A 13,791-nucleotide genomic window follows, 5' to 3' on the forward strand; every position below is an offset into this window, starting at 1 on the left:
GCGCTCGAAAGTCTACGTGAAGGACGTTGCTTTCTTCGTGGTTACTCGAGAGTTTGCTGATAGCTGTCGTTTCGAGCATCTGTTGTAACCAGGTTACTGGCAGACTAGTTTCACCCTGTCGTATGTTTCAGCAACCAGATTGCATGAATGTGGTTTGACGTTTTCATAGTGGCACAAAAAATAAGCGCCATTCCTGGCGTGGACATTTTCTGCAGTATCGCACAATGGCAATATTTCTCATGTAACCTTGAAACGAGATGCGACACTATGCTTAATTCCGTAGTCGACTTGCATCGTAAATTTCTTTGACTCTGCCAAAGCAAGCTGGTTTATCTTGTTCTAACATATATCATTCTAACTGTTGCTTATTCCAATATATCTGTGTCGGTGAAGTAATACTTGCGCAGGAACAATTTACAATTATAATAAATTTGAACTTTCATTGCGATGATCCGTAAATTGTCAGATTGAAAGCATGAGTGGTTGTTTTTATCACTGAAGTTCATAAAAACTTTCACGCTAATCTCAGAATTTTTTAGTCCAAGATTTCATTTCAAGATTATAGTATTATACACAGATGAATGCACATTAATGTTAGCTTACAAATCTCCCATGATAATTCTTAGACAATAATAATAAAAAATAAGTGTGCTTGTTACCTCTGGGGATAAATTTAATAACAATACACTTCACAAAAGCAAGATGATTTTTTTTAATTGTAATTATTTATTTAGATATCACTTATTAATTATTCTTTCGAATTTAAAATTATTTGTGGCTCTTTTAACTTTGGTTGATATATTATAAAATTAGATTGCAGATATTTATGCACTTATGGGAAAGATGTAACAATGTATGAGATATGCATAATGTACAAAAATGTAGAAAATATCCAAAGTAAGATGTTCTTTATAATCTATTTATAGTCCGTAGTCTACTTATAGCTGATATTAACATTACATGGTCCTAAATCCTATGGATGATATCATATTCTGTAGAAGATGCTATGGACCATCATAGCTTGATCCTTTCGGATCCTTCGACCTAGGATGTTCTCTTGGTCGGGTTCTTTGGTTTGTGACATGCTTTACTACAAGTTTCCCGAATTTGGAGTAGTCTATAGCGCGGCTCCTTGATCCTGGTGTTACGTACAACTAATACAATAGCTGAAACCTATTTACTTTGCACTATTCCATTCCTGATACTAAATACTATCTACCTACTATAATATTAGACTACAAATCAGACTAATAATCAGACTACAAATTAGTAAATAAAATATCCTTTATATATCATAATCATATTTTATATATATATATATATATATATATATATATATATATATATATATATATATATATATATATATTATAGAATTGATTCGATTATAGTTTTATAATATAATTATTGTTTTATATATATAATATCGATAATAAATAATATCGAGCTTACGTCTATATAAGAAACAGGCACATACCACACATACTGTGTGGTCCATTCTTCAGTGAAATACAACGATTTTTTAGAACGAAATCGGAGTTTTAGCTACCAATTTTCTCTCCCTAATTTTGTGTATCCCATTTTCTTGTGTGCGACTAAATCGTTAAATATCATTTGAACATCTTTGAAGAAGTAACGATGTAGTGTTAGGAAAACGTATTGCATGGATAGCAAAGTAGCTGAAATTGGAGCGAGGAGAATGATTTTAGCATGATCGGACGAGAAACGCGATCTTTGCCGATGTCGAGTGAGAGGATAAAATTTTAACAGGCGAAATTTCGTAGACATAAAAGTTAGTACACCTAGTATTTGACAATGCAATGAGGTATAATTATCAATCAAAGCATCGCTTTCATTGGAGCATTTTTTTACGAGTTTATTACAATTTTACGTTGCACAGAATTCATATTGATGAGATAAAATATGAGACTGACTCGCTGAATGTGTGCAGTTGCTATCAGTGTCGTAATGTTAATACGTTAAGTGGATTGTTTCTTAACCAGGAATTTCCACAATTATGGAATTGAAGCTTAGAATTAAGACTGTCTATGAACACGGATTTTATTGATATTTATAAATTTATTCATAGTTCTTTTAACATTATGAATGCTGCTATAGCAACATTAGTGTATTATAAAAGGTTAATGGTAATAAATACCTCGTAATGAAAATGCTACTGTCGCCATCAAATAGTTCTAGCTAAAGTATAATCCTATTTCAGTTTATACCCTAATAAAATATCTTTTTGCAAAAATTTTTACAATATTGGACTTTATAAGATATGTACTTACCTGTATCGTTGTACAACACTGAGAATCATCCGCAGGATATACCATATATAGGGTTAGCAAATAAGTGATTGCGGATTTTGTCATTACCATCTAATGACAAAAGTTCTTAGTTGTCGATCACTTAGTTGTCAACCCAATAAATAAAGAGCAATGCTAATGTCCATCTGGACAGATTTTAAAGATAAATATATTACCAAAAAATTTCTCAAATTTGAAGAAAAAATGAAGTAATTATTCTTGATATACACAATTTCTTGTTTCAATATTTTCCTATAAATGTTGTCAAAATATTAAACATTTTCTTATTTGTTAAATAAATTATATAAATACGCAAAACAAAAATATGATTCGAACATAAAAATTCGATAAGTGCAACATACGTGTATGAAACAGCCATAATTTTCACATATATCTATATATAATTTAGTTTTCCAATTTAACATGATATCTCCGCAACAAGATACGCTATATGTAAGTCAGTAAGTCGGTCACTTTTGGTGTAAGTAATCTCGAATTATCGATCTATGTAAATTGCGGCGGTGTCAGTAAACTCGAGGGTTTCCATGTAATCTTTATGTAACACACATCCGAATGCCTTCGGGGAGATGACTCACCTTACCACCAATCGGTTTTGCATGCACACTTCTCGCTTGCATTAGTTCATGCGACCGTGTTAACGTGTTCTCGCGAATTCTAAGCTTCCACGGGGTTTATCTCAACGCTAATCTCGCGAAAAGCTGTATCGTATCATCTTCGTGGGAATCGACCGTGTCAGAAATGGAACGTAGCAGAAGTTTCAGAGAAATGTTCGTTATCGCACAAGTTTCCTCAACATACATATATACGATCGACCATTTTCATTCGTTCATTGAAAGCAATATGATAAATGGAATTAACACTAGACCTATCGATTTCTAATCTGTACATAATATCAGAAATATATCTTAAATATAAACATGTCATAAATGTTTTTAAATATATCATACATATCATGTTCCTAAGTACGAGTATATATATATCATATATAGAAGATTATAATTAAGGAGAAGCGATAAAAATAAATAAATATATACAGCGACGAGTAAAAGTAAAATGGGAGTAAAGAGTAAAATGGGGGAAAAACGCAGTAATTTTGTGAAAATAAATTATAATATCAGACAAAAAGTGTTTAACACGAATTTGATTCATATTCATATACACTAATCCAAGCTTCTTTTCGTCTGCCACTGTAACAACGTTAATTTTGTTGAAAATTCCTACGATTTTAGAAATTATGAAGATAAAAATGTGGAACTGGTTACTCTAACAGGTTGAATGTGATACAGAAACAGGAAGGTCAAACAGAATAAGAGCTGCGGAGTTTCTACGAAATTTGTGTACCTTCCTCTTAGCATGCTAATTTTTCCGCGGTAATTAATTTAAAATGACAGATTTGTCTCTTAAAAAATTGCTTGTTTATTTGCGATGTTAATTTAATGGTTTCATTAAAATGTACGTCAGGTTTCATAGTTTTAAGGATGCCCATGTGTATTCTGAGCTTACAAGATTTGTTAACGTTGAACTTTTTTAGACGAAGATATCGTCCGCTGTATTTAATTATTGGTTTATTCAAATAGGTCGTCTCTTATGAATAGATCCATGTATAAAATTTTTAAAGATTATTTAAAGATTATTTAATGACAGATGTTCTGTTAGTTATAGTTTTGACTTTGGAGAAAAATGTATCGTATAATAATTGAACAATATATCTACAGTTGTGTCGTATGAACAATATATTATTATATCCACATTTGCGTAAAATTAAACAAAATTACGTCATTTCATTCCATTAACGTTTACCTCCATGTTCGCGAAGAGTTTCTCATCGAGCAATAACCCAGTTAACATATGAATAAAATACAATATTAATAAGCACGATTCGATGCATTTTACTCGTATTGTGTTTTCCATGCGAGATATTTCTGATACAGTGAAAAAGCCGATAGAAATATACTAAGGAAAAACAATGTAAAAGGAACTAACGAAATTATATAACTCATCACGATATTCCTGTTCGCTCAACCTTACAAAACCGGAACAAACTCCGAGCGAACGAATCCTCCGTGGTTCTCTTTAGGCAGTTCATCTTCTTTTAAAAATTGTTCAAAGCGGCGCTGATGAAACATAACCATCGCGTCGAATGAAAGCCACAGTGTCAGAAGTGGATTTCGTCTTTGAGGGCCATAGCAATATTAACGGAGTGCTGCATTATTTTAGAATCTGCACGAACCGCCGACGTTTATCCGATTTACGTTAATACAAACAGCGGATTGTCTGGCTCGTTGCGTCGATTCCGCTGTGAACGCTCCCTCCCTCTCTTGGAAAAATTTGTTCTCGTAAATCGTCGGCTTTAGTTAGGTTCACTGGTTGCTGCTTTGGTACTTTCATGAAAGGGAATTTCATTAAACAAGCGGAATATTTATCGATATGACTTTCTAGATGATTACGTTGAGGATGCCGTAGTGTAAACGTAAATTGAGTTTTTACAATTTTGTACTAGAGATGGTGAACAACCTTTTATTTGGGGCGGTTCTGCTAGATAGTGCGATTATGGAATTGGAGCGGAAAATGGCGTCCAGTGAATGATGTTTGCGAAAGTAATGCAAAAAGATATTTTGTCTATGTTATTATACTGTTTCAAACAGTTAAAAGCTAGTATTTATTCTGCACAATATCATACAATATCGTACCTATAGCACCAGTTACGATACAATGCATTGCATAATGAGGCAATTTAAACATTAAAATATGAAATTCAAAATTGTAAACTCATAATCCTGTAGCACGTTTGTGGGTTATTTCAGAAACAATTGTGTGTTTCCATTGTTAACAACACATTATACGAAACTTTCTGAAATATAGCACCGTAACGACACATGGCTATCATGATCATATTAGTAAAATTTGAGATCAATTCCAAAATGTACAAAACAATTAATGAAAAATTAGCATACATCATGAACAACAATGCCAAAGATAGTCTCATTACATATTCTGGTTTATTAAATATACAGTTAATAATTGATTGTTCACTTTGACTGTACTTTGGTGATTTTTGCAAAATTATGCTTCCAATAAATATTTTGTAATTTTCATATACATCCTCAGATCAGTTTCAAAGTTTGCTAATAAATATAATGGCGATAATGTCTCGTTATAGTACTAATGAGATTTCAAAATGTGTTGTATAATACAAAATATCTTTCAAAATATCTGTATATAAAGTTCCTAAAAATATTTTCATACTTTCGTGAGCTGGCTAGGTGTACGAAGAAATCGTTGTTGATCTAAACCTGAAAACGTCAGACTCTGAATTACTTGATTTCAAAGAAAGAATATGACAATTACTTATCACGGCGACAGTGAAATTTTATCCCCTGTATCGAAAAGTAAAATTTGAAACTCACGCAATAAAATTTCGTAAAGAACGCTGACTACTGAGTCCGCCAGTTTTCGAGGATCGTTCCTCGACGAAGCTCGATGGTTTCACTGCGAGTTTTGATCCAACTTACGGATGAAACAGCACTGCGAAACTAGCTGTGTGTAACAATACGTAAATCTTGGGATTGTGACAACGCTTGGCTCGCCGGTTCCTCCCTTCGATCGTAAAATATTCCAGTGGGAGAAATATACGAGTGGAGCGAGTTAGCTGTCGTTAAAAGGGAGGCGGGTGCGACGAGGCTTAATAACGAGTACTTAGAGCGACGTAGATGCCGCATCTATCGATCGAAAGAGAACAGATGACTCGAGAAGATTAATACGATATTCAAATGAAAATGCAAAGCAAACGAGATGAAAAGTCATTGTGACAATACGTTTCGTAACGTTTCTGGTATAAATAATACTATAGCAAGTCCAGCGAAAACGTATAGATTATTGAAATAAAGTTTAAGATCGCGTATTCCGCGCTCATAACTAAAGTACGTGGAGAATAAAAATGGTAACACTTTTACTTGGGTATTAGAGAATAAATTAGATGATACTTTTTAGTATAAATTTATAACAAGTCGATTGATATATAGCTTATTATAAGGAACTTTAGCATTGTGTAATATATACATGTATATTGTGAGTTTATAAATAAAATTTAATTTGAAGAATAACAATTATATTAAGAGAATATAAATAGAAGAGAAAATCAAAAAGGGAACCGTTCCATCATAAATGCGATAGAGCATTCAACCAGAAACTGTTCCGATAAGTACAATGAATTTCTATAACAATATAATGCTTATCGGCAATATTTGCATTCCAACGGCAGAAGAAGTTGCATTCCGCGGAATCTGACTATAAAGTCGGGCAACACGCCTTTTGGAAGAGAAATCGCGGGTGACGTTAATTAGAGAGTCACTACGGGCAGGCTGCATTAAGTAAATGGGGTCCGGGTTCGCGCAGATTGCTTCCATAAAAGACTCGCGATCGTTTGTTTTTCTTGTTGGTAGCTTGTGCACGATGTTTGGCCGCGAGAATTTGCGGGGTGAACAAATTACGCTAAACGCCCAACGGGCACGAGTTTCTTTTTGTTCCTATGCAACGGCACTCTGTTAACCTTTTCTTCCGAACCATGTTGATTTTTTGAACGGGAACAAGCAATTTTTCCGCGATCTCGCGACAACACCGAGCTGCTATTCACGTGGAAACGATCAAAGAATCGAATCGGTTTGCTCGCGGTCGCGTTACGTTTGAGTTGCCAGCCTTTTGTAAGAGTGATTCAAAGAACGAATGGGTGATTTTGTTTTTCCGATTACGCAAGTAGTGCGGAAAACTTCGCAGTTTCTGCTACTGAATCACTGTCAACGTTTATTCTACCTTTTTTAAATCGTATATAATGAACAACATAACTTTTCTGAAAAGCAGACTTTCTTTCTACAGAGTAAGCGTCATTGTGTTAGACATACACTGTCTTAGGAGCCTGTTTGATCATTTATAGAAACTTTTTAAAAGTATATTTTATGTTTCATACGAAATATTTTGAAATGTCATTCGCTCTGTAACGAGATACAATTGACTTATATTAGCATAGTTTGAAAGCAAATCAAATATATAAGTCACAAAATTATCTATTTCAAATATATACCTCGCAGTGGTTGCAAACATATCTAAACAACCAATTATCTGTCATATTAATAAGTCTCAATATTTAGTAGGACTATTTTTAGCAGTAATTATGGGTTTAAAACGACTCATAATCGTGATAATCGTGTCTCGTAATATTGATGAAGTTGCGATATTTTTCACTTCTTCTTTGATATCACCATTTTATAACAATTTGGGGAATAATGGAATAACAGGGAGCGGCGAAATCCTGAAATTCTGCTATTTCTAATTATGTGCAAATAACACAAGGAATTTTGAACTTTGTACTATTTCCGATTACATGGGAACAGTGGTGAGAAAATGAAATTTTGCAGAGTTGGTAATACGTACGATAGAATAGTTAAGTAGACAATAACGTATATGATTGTTCGATAACTAGATAAAAGCGATTATCCTTTCGTTTTAATAAAATTTCAGGCAAAAAAGAAAACGAAAAGGAAATAAAATTTGCAAAGCGAACTAATTATTAGAAAACTCATATTTCAAACAAAATCAAATAAATATAACCGTTACATATACAGACATGAAAATTTAAAAAAATCATGAGGACATTTTTAAACTTATAACACAGACTGGAGAATGTCGACACGGTCTCAAACGAATTTATCATATTTCCATCAATCACATTCATATTTTTTGAAGAAAAATTTCGCGAGGTATAATTAGACGACCGATAATCGTTACGCTATTGTATTATCTTATTACGAAAATGTAGTTCTTGAAAGAAAAAACTCCTCGAACGCTTACAATGAACCGTAACTCCACAATTTATAAGCAGTTTGCAGCATTTAACGTTCTACCATGATACCGGACAGAGAATATTCTTCCTACGTTTTTCCTTACAATTCGCCTTAAAAACTAACGAAATTACTCCCGTTTTTTTAACGTTCGAACTATCTCGTTAGTATTTTTTGTTAATTAGCATTGACGTGGCTTGTACCTAATTTTCCTTTGTTATTCGCCGAGATGGGTAACTTTCGTTTACGGTTAGATGATGCTATTTACAAGTAAAGTGCACTTTAAACATTTTCATAATATTATTAAAATCGCAGTGAAATATAAAACTACGAATCGCATAACGTTGAAATAAAACATTAGTGGACATAAAATTAGAAATAATAGAAACGAGAATATTTGAAAATTTCTATAAAATAAATCATTTGATTGTGCACTGGCGACTGCTCGTTAAAAATTCAAAAGGCGCTGCAAATTTCGCTGGCGTACTGTGGCCTGGCTGAAATTCTAACCAGTCGTTATCGACAGGCATAAATTTCGCGGTTAACGCTAACGTGGCTGGCTTTTGGGTCCGCCCAACCACTCATTTGATACAATACCGCTCCGTACGATCGGTTAATTATTTCGATTCGACTATACGTGTCTGGAGGCAGCGCCTCGAAAATTGCTTGCACCCTTGCGCGTCGACGAATTAATTTATCGAGGCATTTTAGACGAGTGTTCGTGACACTAATTAAGGTGTTTCAATTAAAGTGTTACTTCCTGCGACAGAAATCTTCGTTCCTCTATTATACATGTATCATGTGTGACGAATCCATCGTGATGAAAATTCTTAATTTTTGTTCCAGTCTCCATTTGAGAAATATTTAGAACAACTTTGATTATATTGATATACATTTATTGAGATAATATCTTTAATCGGCTATTTATATTTGCGGAGTTACTGTCAAGAAGATGTTATAAAATAACATTTTCGATCACTTGATCTAATCGTTCTTCTGTATTTCTATATTTCTGAAATTTCTGTGTAATAATTTGTATTACTATATAAACTTATGAAAGAAATAAAATTTCAATGATACAAAGAACAAATGCAAAGACACGGAGAAATAAAATTTCAGCGGAAAGGTAATCACGGGTATTAAAAAAGGAATTTCAACAATGAGAGCAGAGAAAAATTTCAATAATAAAGTAGATGAAAATACATGGAGAAAGGAATTTCTATGATAAGAAAAAAGAATGTACCTACACGAAATTCCAGTAATAGTGTAGATCTAGTGTTAATATACTAAAAGAAAAAAAGACGAAGAAAGAGCAAGGAAGAAAAGAACGCTAATAAACAACAAAAGATTTTCTAAAATATGGAAATTAATTTTCTAGAATTTCAATAATGTTTGTATCTAGATTTCTCAATTCACCTGTATTCGTTTCTGCATGATATAGTACTATACAGAAAGCGATCGAAGCATGTAATAGGGTGATCAGTTCCCGTACCTTTATACATATTGTGTCGTTCTATTCATTTAATTAACGCCCCTTCGTTTGATTACGTTTCTCTCTTTGCCCTTTGAGGGATATCGAGGCACATGAATAGAGAATTGACCGTGCGCTTCGTGTTCCGACGGCGTCTTCATATTAATTAAGGAACGTAAACGTTCAGGTATTAATTAAATGACAGACCTTCTGTGGATGATGCTTTGGGCTTCAAACGGAAACTTCCTTCATCTCGCTTCGAGCCGGAAACGTTATCATTTTATATGCGAGATTGTTCACCATGGAATTCGTCGTGTTACCGAGTTGTAATGTTTGTAGATTATTGTTCGCTGGACGTTCATGCGAATATTGGAGCAGAGTGTTTCGAAATTGGTTACGGAATTACGGTTGTACTGTTACTGCAGAGTAAAGCGTTGATTCTATCGTTTTCGTTGCGGAACTATCGAGTAGATTCAGATTTGTCTTTTTTTATAATTATTAAAAATATGTAACTACTTTTGGCAAAATTAATTTTCAATTTTATCGAGATACCTGTACAAAAAAATATTACAACCACATTTTTCCCGATTTTTATTATAAAACACAAATTCTTATATCGTATATTTCTTTTTTCATCTCGGCCAATCGTTCAAAATGTTTCTACATCGAAAATACATCGACCATTGAAAAAATGGACGGTAGATATTACTTAGTCAACACTGCCATAAAATGTATAGCACGAACGAACAAACTTATTGATCGATCAAACAGTCAAATTTCCATGGAATTCGAATAACATATAGCCGGAAGAGTGCGTAAACAAAAAGTTTGCACGGGAGGCGGTAGAAATCGAAGTGTCCGCTTATCACGTAGAAATCACTGTCCGCGCACACAACGAAAGTCGTTTCGCGTGGCGACTTACGACTCGGAGACTCGTTTCGTTCTGGTCATCGTTGGCGGTGGCGAACATGACCTCCGGTCTTGTGGCTCGTAACTTTTCGAGATTTTTGTGGCGAAACGATTAGGAGCTTACCCTTCTACTGCGGAAACTACTGGCGATTTTACAACCACCGAGTTACTCGTGCTTTTCTTGTTTGTTTTCATTTCGTGTTACTATCACTCAAGTCCAGTTCCTTTGGTATGGATATATATTATAATTTATCATAAAATGACACGTAATATTCTAAAAGTGAAACGTACGATGTTCATTAACTTATTAGAAATCAAACAACGAAATAATGCATGAAAGTTGAATAAACGCAATGTTATTAAGTAATTTAATGTCATTTGTAACTGCGTATTTTGTTAAGGTACAAAAAACATATTAAGAAAATAAATTTATCAATCAGCGTCATTTATTTTACAGTAGATTATATTATACATTAACTCTACAAAACCTCAGTATAGAAGCGGAAACATGGGAAAGTTCTCTATTATTTAATAAAACGAATAATTTATTATAGTATTGTAAATATCCCAATTTTTGTCAATTTTCATGAAACCGTACAGTGAGGAAAGAAATAATGACAAGAAGATATCCCGAAAATATCTTTGAAAATCGTTTTTACAACTACGATGTTAGTTTTGAAGAAACTTTCATAATATACTCGATAAACCAAATTTCTTTGAAAAATATGCGCACCAATTCTCGTACACCAATGCGTAGTAAGAGAACTTCGTAGCTACATTAAATTATAAAAGTTTTGTTACCGAGTTGAAAAAATATTGATTAACTACGTACTAGTTTTTTACTCTTATAAGCGAAATTGGGTAGTAACCAATCGCAGAGTTAATTGTGGTGCTGGACCAATACCTCTTCGAAATTAAATTTTCAGTGTACTCTGTCCTATGTTCCGAGCACATAAAGTATCGCAAAAACTGGTTTTTGTCATTTAAATAATGATTCAGCAAGATCAATCGCAATTTGGACACACACTGGAATCACATCTTTGTATAATAAGTCAAATCGAAGATAATTTCGAAGATAATGTAATCCTTTAATTGTTACAGTATATATACAGTATAGTAAAATAAGAAGAATTGTTAACGAAACAGCTTAATTATTTTATTTTGTAAATAAATTTTGTAAATTTGTAATATAAGGGCTTTCTTGTACGATAATTTATCAACTAATAACATTTGTAAATTGATATTATTTCGTTGAGCAAATTTCATTGATAAAATTTGAATTTCTCTAGATTTTTAATGTTCTAACGAAAGAAAAAATGTACAATGCATAAAAATTGAGAAAATCAATATTGTATTCGATACAACGAAGTGAAATCGTGGCGAAATTTGATGTGCAATAAATTCAATACTCTGTCGATATCAGACTTGTCCTGATAAAAGTGGATGACATTTTGAAATTCAAATATAGGTTTCATATTTTATATTTTTGTTACAACTGTTTAATACAACATTTATTGATCTTTTCTATTGATAGATTCTTATATATTGATTTTAGTTTTATTCGTGACTGTAAATTACAATAGACAAATTTTTATATTCTGTATAGATGTATATCTTCTTTTGTCCTGAAGCGTTAGGTTATAGATCGATAGCCTGCATCAAATTTGAATTGGGTTACTTAATTTGAGGATATTTAATTCTAATTTATATACATATGTAAACACTCTATGTTTTATATTCTATGTGAATATCTCAAAATCGAAATTAAAATTCAGTCAAATGGAATTAAATTATTTAACCTTTCACCGATGCCAGTTGCAAGTTTTTAAATCAAAAGAAATGAAATCATTATTATTACTAAGTATATAAAACCAAGAAACAATATTTCACGTATTATTTCCCCTATATCTTTTTACTTTGCCGATATTTCATTTTCATATATTTAGAGATCCACTTAAGAGACCAATTCTACTAGGTTTTCTCAACAGGCATTAAATCTATTAGTTACAAAGTTTTAAAAGATTTATTCAAGCATAGAATCTTTTTATTTTCCCACGCTTCTGCACGATTAAAGCTCTGCAATTCGACTTTCAGGAGTTCTGGGAAATTGTCCCCTGGTGCAAGCACCTCAGTGGGGAAGAGTGAGAGAGCGCGTCCTTAAGGATGGTACTTTACAGACCGTGTACTCGTGTGAACCAGGCCGTAGATTGAAGGGCCATAAAATACTGACTTGTACCGCCGACGGTTGGAATCATCCTATCCCGAAATGTGTGCCTCACGGTAAGTTACTTCACTTCTACTTCGTTTTATGTCTTAGCCCTTAACAATCTTAAGTGTATTACACTTGGAGTTCTAACAAGCCTACATGTGTCACAAGAAACTCCTTTCTCAAATACCACATTCTTTTCTTCAAAGTTGGCATTTTCAAGATTTTTCTGCTATCTATTTCGGTAGTGACTAATTCTTGAGACACATTATCACAAACCTACGAATCTATTTTTGTGTCTTATAGAACCACACATTCTCTACGATATCAAATAGCACATTCTCTGCGATACCAAACAGAGTTCATTCGCTTAAATATCCCTTTTGATATTACATTTTGGATTTTTCAAAATAGTTAATTCCAATTAATTTCATTGATAAAACAGTAGAGAGCAAGACGAAAAATATAAGATTCTAAAAAACAACTTTTACCAAGAATTTGAACAATCTAAGTATGCAAGCAGATAATCTTGTATAGAGGAATTTTTGTGAAAGCATTTGCGATAGGTGGAGTGAAGAGAACGATTCTCTTTGAATACCGTGGAACGTGGAGAAGTTATCGAGTAGAAGACAAGTAATATCGAACGGAGAGTGGAATGAATCTCCGGGTGTTTGTGGACACCACGTGTTTACATAGGCAGAGGGTAAACATATGAAATCCGGAATAAGTGTATTGCTTGCGATTTATCCAGATAGACGTGCCACTCAACAAGCCTATTCATCGTTTCCACGTGTATCGAGGCGTTCTCATTTCGTGACAAAGAAGTTCGCGATCGATCGCTGATATTATCGTCACATTGCTAGAAACGGAGATCTTCGTTAAACAGAAGAACGTAATCTTGCTGACAAGTGGGTTTCGAGAGATGTATTGTGTGTCGATACCTACGCTTATGTGACAAGTAGACCGTGGATATTTATACAAATTCATGTTTTCACAAATATAATTAAAAAAGTAGAATGCAGGTAGAGAATTATTTTACTT

General features: G+C 33.2%; 1 long non-coding RNA gene across 1 annotated transcript in view; it reads left to right on the forward strand.

Annotated features, from left to right (window-relative positions):
- The window catches only part of LOC125385335, a 131,860-nt gene that overhangs the window by 73,601 nt on the left and 44,468 nt on the right, over positions 1–13,791 (forward strand). Inside the window, exon 2 of the long non-coding RNA XR_007224451.1 lies at positions 12,639–12,824. This is a non-coding gene — a long non-coding RNA (uncharacterized LOC125385335). The remainder of the gene's footprint in view (positions 1–12,638; positions 12,825–13,791) is intronic.

Source organism: Bombus terrestris, chromosome 6 (assembly GCF_910591885.1).
Source record: "Bombus terrestris chromosome 6, iyBomTerr1.2, whole genome shotgun sequence".
Taxonomy (NCBI): domain Eukaryota; kingdom Metazoa; phylum Arthropoda; class Insecta; order Hymenoptera; family Apidae; genus Bombus; species Bombus terrestris.